Below are 6,027 nucleotides of genomic sequence, written 5' to 3'. Positions count from 1 at the left end.
TCTTTTGCCTTCCATTCTCCTTTGAAACCTTGGCCATTCTGTAGGCAAATATGATATACCAAATTTTCCATCAATACCCTACTCTCTTCCTCTGTTTAATTTATACCCACAGAAATTATCATCTGGAATATTTACCTGTTTTGCCCCTCCTCCCACTAGAATTTCTTACACATTGTAGGTGATTGTGAATATATGAGAGCATATGTTTATTTTAGAGCACATGGTAGTTGCTCAATGTTTGAAATTAATGAATGAATGAGTACAAAAATCCTTGAACAAGCACTCTTTCATTGCCTGTGTTTACTTATAAAATAAGCCAAATAGGATACAGGTACAGCACAGGCTACAACAGGTATAGGACTTCTGATAACTTTCTGGAGGAGGCAGACCTCCAAAAAACTGTTCTGATTCACTTACAATTGTAAGGAGCATTAGGATCCATAGAAAGAAACAAATGTTTGCCCTTCTAAAACTGAGGCACAGAATAAAACACTAGAGTTGAGTCAGGAGTCCTGTGTGGGAATCCCAACTTTGGCACTTAAGCCTATCTGTGAGACTTCAGTTCATTTATTACATCTTTCTGATCATCATCGTATTCCTCTTCTTCTCTATGGTACTGTTAATATCTTATCAATTTTTTTCTTTCTTTGTACCAATTTTTATATGCCATGCACAGTGCAAATCACTGCACATTATTACCAAAGCTTATTATTATCAGTCTTTTCAATGTTTCCAACCTGTGGAGTTATACATGGTTCTTTTGTGTCTTTAATCTGCATCTCCATAATTATTACGGAGATTGAGTATCTTTTAATAAGTTTATAGACCATTCATGCTTTCTCTCTTTGAAATGCTTATTCATGCCTTTGGCCCTTTTTTTTCCTATGGAATGGTTTGCCCTTTTTCTTACTGATCTTTTTAAGAGCTGTCTTTATATTCTGGATACTAATCATAATCATATGTTGATTGTATGCATTATAAATATACACTCCCAGTTTTTGGTGAGTACATTTTTTTTCTCTGTGGTAACTTCTGATGACAAAAGTTTAATTAAATGTACTCAAGTTGATTAAGCCTTTGTTTTATAGAATGTGCACTTGTGTCTTATCCTAGAGACTTGTTAAGGGATGCTGGTTAAAGGCATGTTTCCTAGAATCGGGATGTTGACCTTGTGTCCTGTGTCTACCTCCCATGAGCTGTACAACCTTGAGTACTTAGCCTATATATGCTTCAGATGCCTCACCTGTGAAGTAGGGATGACCTTATATTATAGGACCCTGTTGTGAGGATAAAATGAGTTAATACATTTTAAATAATTGAAATTTCACTTAACATTTTTAAGTATTTAATTAGCATTGGCTATTTTTATTTTTAAAATTCTTTTCTAATTCCAGGTCATAAACACATTTTCTTCTAAAAGACTTAAAGTCTTGAATTTCAGATTTAAATCTTTAGTCCACATAAATTTTATTTCTCTACAGTGTGAGGTATAGACCCATCAAAATATATGGGGCACTTCACAAATATGCATATCGTCTTTTCACAGGGACCAGAGCTCACCTTCTCTGAATTGTTTCAATTTTAATATATATGCTGTGACATATTAACCTTTTACTTATTTATTAACCTCTTTACCTAGGCCTCCACAACTCCTCACTTAGACTCCCTGTCCTCTCCTTGATTGTTCCTTCTCAGTTCCTCTTGTAGACATCCTGTTGCTCTGATTTAACGTCAAATGTTAAATTTCATTAATGCTGAATGCCTACTTCCTCTTTTTTTTCCTATACTCTGGTGCCTGGAATCTGCAGCCAGATTAACTAGGCTTACATTCTTATTTTTTCATTGACAAAGTATGTGACTGAGCAAGTTACAAAACTTCTCCACGCCTCTATTCACGAGCAATAAAAAGGATATAATAGCTTTTCCTAGCTTGTAAGTTTGTTATGAGTATTAAATAAACAAAATAATTTTTGTAAATCACTTAGAATAATGCCTGGTCTTTTATCCGTGCTCAAGAAATAGTAGCTATTATTTTCTAGGGAATTTCAACTCATCACATGACATTAAAGTTTACCTAATTGTTAAAGTGACGCCACATTGTATGCATTTAGCCATGCCCTTTTTAAAAAATATTAGAGCATTTGTAAGTTTATGGAAAAATCCTACAGAAAGTACAGAGATCCTATACACTGGCCCACCCCTCACACACACAGGCTGCTCATTTTGGATGTGTAACAGGTGTCTCAAACTTAGTATAACCAAAACATAACTACCTTTCATCCAAGATTTCCTCCTCAGAGGAAATGTACATTCATTTGCCGAAGCCAAAACTCAGCAGTTACCCTTGATTAATTTTTATAGTTTCTTCCCACATCTAGCCAGATTAACTGTACCTCAAAAAATATCCAGATCTCACTATTGCCCCCCAGTTCCATTCCTATAAGTAACATCTCCCATCTGAACCATCTTTACACATGCCCAGGTGTTTTCTCTAACTCCATTCTTGGCCCTGTTATGGTCTGACCTCCATTCAGAAGTTAGACTAAGTAAATCCAATCTAATATAAACCCAATCAGTACAGACTTGCTTGCTTAAAATAATTTGTGACTCCCCACAGTGAACAATAAAATCCCAACTCCTGCCCATGGACTAAGTGATGTGGCCCCAGCACACCTCTCCAACCTCCTCTTCCTGCACTCACCCTCAGTCACTGTGCCCTAGGCACATGCCTTCTTTGTGTGTCTTGAACATGTCAAACTCATTTTTCTCTCAAGACATTTGCACTGTTGCTTGGAATGACTTTCCTCCTAGGTCTTTGCATGGCTGCCCCTTTCTGATCATTCCGGTCCCAACTCAAGTAACTTCATCAAAGAGGCTCTCCCCGACTACTCTGGTTAAATTGGCCCACATCCAATTGACTATTGTGTTAATAGATTTTATTTTTTTCATGGCATGTATCAATATTTAAAACATTCTTTTTAGTTTCTGAGTTGTGGTCTGTCTCCTTCTACTAGAAGTGAGCTCTTTCAGGACAGCATATTGTATTTTTCCCATCCTCCCTAGAAGAATAGTGACCAACACACACAATCGATTCAAAATACCTAAGAATTGACTGACTTCATGTCAGATATTGTCCTAAGTGCTTTAAATGCAGTATTTTACTCCATCCTCACAACCATAGGAAATATGTAATGTTCTAGACACAAAGCTAGTATGTGGCAAAAGTGGAATTTAACGCTCTCTCCTGTTTGGTATTTTGTCTATTATTGCTTAGTATACTGCTTCATGTTCAAAAACTATTCTTTAAAAGAGAAATGTATAAGAAAGAAAAAGAAAGAAATTCAAGGGATGTTAAAAAAAAAAAAAAAAAGCTGGAGAGAGTAATTTTTAGAATATCCCAGGCCCATCAAATGAACATTGGAAAGTCAGAATTCAGTTTCAGTATTCATGCCCCAGTAGAATCTATATGGAAAGTTGCTGCTATTTCCTGTGAGGTGGCTTGGGATACAATAGTTGTGAAAAATTCTATAAAATGTAAAGTTGTTCTTCACACTTTTGCTTAGTGTTATTGTCTCTGTTTGTCAAGTTTCTGCCTACCCAAGACTACAAAGCCTTACATAATCTAGGCTTAGAGAAGTATAAATCTGATTTGTCAGAGAAAAATATGGAACACTTTCATAAAGAAAACTAAAATTCAGAGATTCCATCTGTTATGTCCTGTGTATGCATATGTCAGAAATGCACTTGTTATATAGGCCCTATGGCAGTAGGTGAGTTTATTTTTGTCTAGGACATGCTTCTATCAAAGGTGCAAGTAACCAGGGTAGATGTTGCTATGCCTGGAGATGCAGGAAAAAGAGGGATTGCTTCCCTGAAGGTTGGAGATCTAGCCAGTTTGTGAGAGGATCAGTTAATGCTATAACATATGAAATCAACTTTCCTAGACCCCTATCCTAGGATTCTTAGCCCAGAAGGGAAATGGAACTAGTCTATTGATTCTCTCACTGCCTTGGTTGGGATTGTTTCCCAAGTCTCAAGCTGAATCAGCCCTGAGGTTTGTGGTTGCTAATGGATCCAGGAATAATAATTGAGGCAGGCTACTGTATAGAAAACAAAAAGAGTCAAAATGGGGTAATGGAAAAAATACATTGGGTTGGCATCAGAGGGATCTCTATTCAAGCATCATGGCTCCACTCAGATCTCCTCAAAGACCTTTACTGTGCACAACCTCCCCCAGCTTTGATATTGTTTTTGCCTATAACTGCCCACATCTTTTGCTTCCATGTACAGATCTTGAAAAGTACCTGCAAGTTTAAACATTTCTTCTCCAAATCCTGTAGAAGCCCTTACCAATGGTGGAGATTGTGTGACTAATAAAAGCTCAACTTCCATTCCTCAGGCTGGGATCAACTCTGACGCATGCCTTGCACCACAGTGTTCCCTGTGTGATCAAGCTGAAGCCTCCTTTTGTGAGTCCTTGCCTGAAATTGCACCCTAGCTTGGTTTCTTCCCATCCCATTTTCCCATTTCCTTACAGGTTTCTCCTGGGAGCATTTCCACTATAAATCATTTATGTTGGAATTTTTATCTTAGGATTTGCTTCTGGATAACCCAACCTAAAGAAAATTAATTACCTCAAAGGTCTGTGCTTAGGAATAAATAAAATATTCTTCCAGCTAGTATGGCTCTGAGCATGTAATAGACCCTCAATAAATACCAACTGCTATTCTTTTTCTAAGAGATGAGTCGAAAGGCCTCTCAACTTTGTAGTCTTCTTTGGATCTAATTTGGGGCCCTCATGATGTAATATACTCAGCAAATGCAGTTCCCATCCAGCCAAAGTAATAGCTCTGATTCTTCCCCAGCAGGCTCCTTCTCATATGTAATAGTGTCCCCCCACAATACTGAGAGGAAGGAATGCAATAAGTTTAGAAGAGAAAATACCACTGGTCTTGGAGCCATGGTTTTATAATTTCTAAATTTATATCAGCCACTACCTAGCTTAGAAATTTGATCCCAGATATAATGCTTAACTTCTCTGAGCCTCAGTTTCCTCAGCTGTCAAATGGAGGGGAACAAATCCCACCAATTTGCCTGAGTTCTGACAATTCCTTGATGTTTATTAAATCAGAGTCAGTACAGTGTATTAGTTAAGAGCGAAGGACACTAGAGCCAGACTGCCTGGACACCAATCCCAGCTCTGCCTCTGCTAACTGTGTACACTTGGGTACGTAACCCCACTTTATGATCCTTATAAGGAGACCAAACACTGAAGGTAGTTCTAGAAACTAAAGTTGAAATATTTAAAGTGTCTATGATAGTCCATGTCGCATAATAATTACTCAATAAATGATAGTAAAATTGCATATCTGGCAGAGACTGGGAATTCAGGAAGTGTTGGGTCTTTTCCTTTGGAAGTGGAGAATGAACATGGTGACTATAAATTCAAAAACTATTCTTTTTCAAACACTTTGAAGAGAATGATGACCAGAAATGTTATTTTCTTTGAGTACAGAAGATGAGGGGGTTTAATCTCAAACCAACACATAGTATTTAGTTTAGGCACTCAAAAATTTCAGGCAGTAAACATTAGTTAGATGTGGAAATGGATTATTAAGAAGGTTATGAAATCTCCTATTTTGGGAGCTCTTTAAACTAAGAAATAACATCATGTGTCTGGAATAGCTTGAGTCTGATTCTGACTACAGGTTGGAAAGAGAAGCAAAGATGTTTCCTTCTATTAATTTCATATTTGCAGCTTCCTGGGAATATGAGCCAAAATTCTAGAATTCTATTCTCCTCCCCATGTTCCTCCCTCTTTGTGATATTAATATATTTTGAAACAAGTATGGAAAGTTCATTTATTAGGAAAAAAATCAGAGGATTACCCCTGCCTACCACCTATGAATAGAGCAAACAACACTTCAGGTTATTGCTCCAGCACTTGTTATCACAGACACCTCCTACAGGTGCTGCATCCTCTGTAATGAGGTGGTTCTTCAGGAGTTTTATAATAGTTTTGTGTTA

General features: G+C 37.2%; 1 non-coding gene across 1 annotated transcript; it reads right to left on the bottom strand.

Annotated features, from left to right (window-relative positions):
- Positions 1-1,501: 1,501 nt before the first annotated feature.
- On the bottom strand, positions 1,502-1,604 carry LOC111766878 (U6 spliceosomal RNA). Its single transcript, XR_002798814.1, has one exon. It is a non-coding gene; the product is annotated as a U6 spliceosomal RNA (small nuclear RNA).
- Positions 1,605-6,027: the final 4,423 nt, after the last annotated feature.

The sequence above is a fragment of the Dasypus novemcinctus genome, chromosome 8, assembly GCF_030445035.2.
Source record: "Dasypus novemcinctus isolate mDasNov1 chromosome 8, mDasNov1.1.hap2, whole genome shotgun sequence".
Lineage (NCBI taxonomy): Eukaryota > Metazoa > Chordata > Mammalia > Cingulata > Dasypodidae > Dasypus > Dasypus novemcinctus.
Note: the sequence above shows the minus strand (reverse complement) of the source record. Positions and strands in the feature narration are given on the sequence as shown.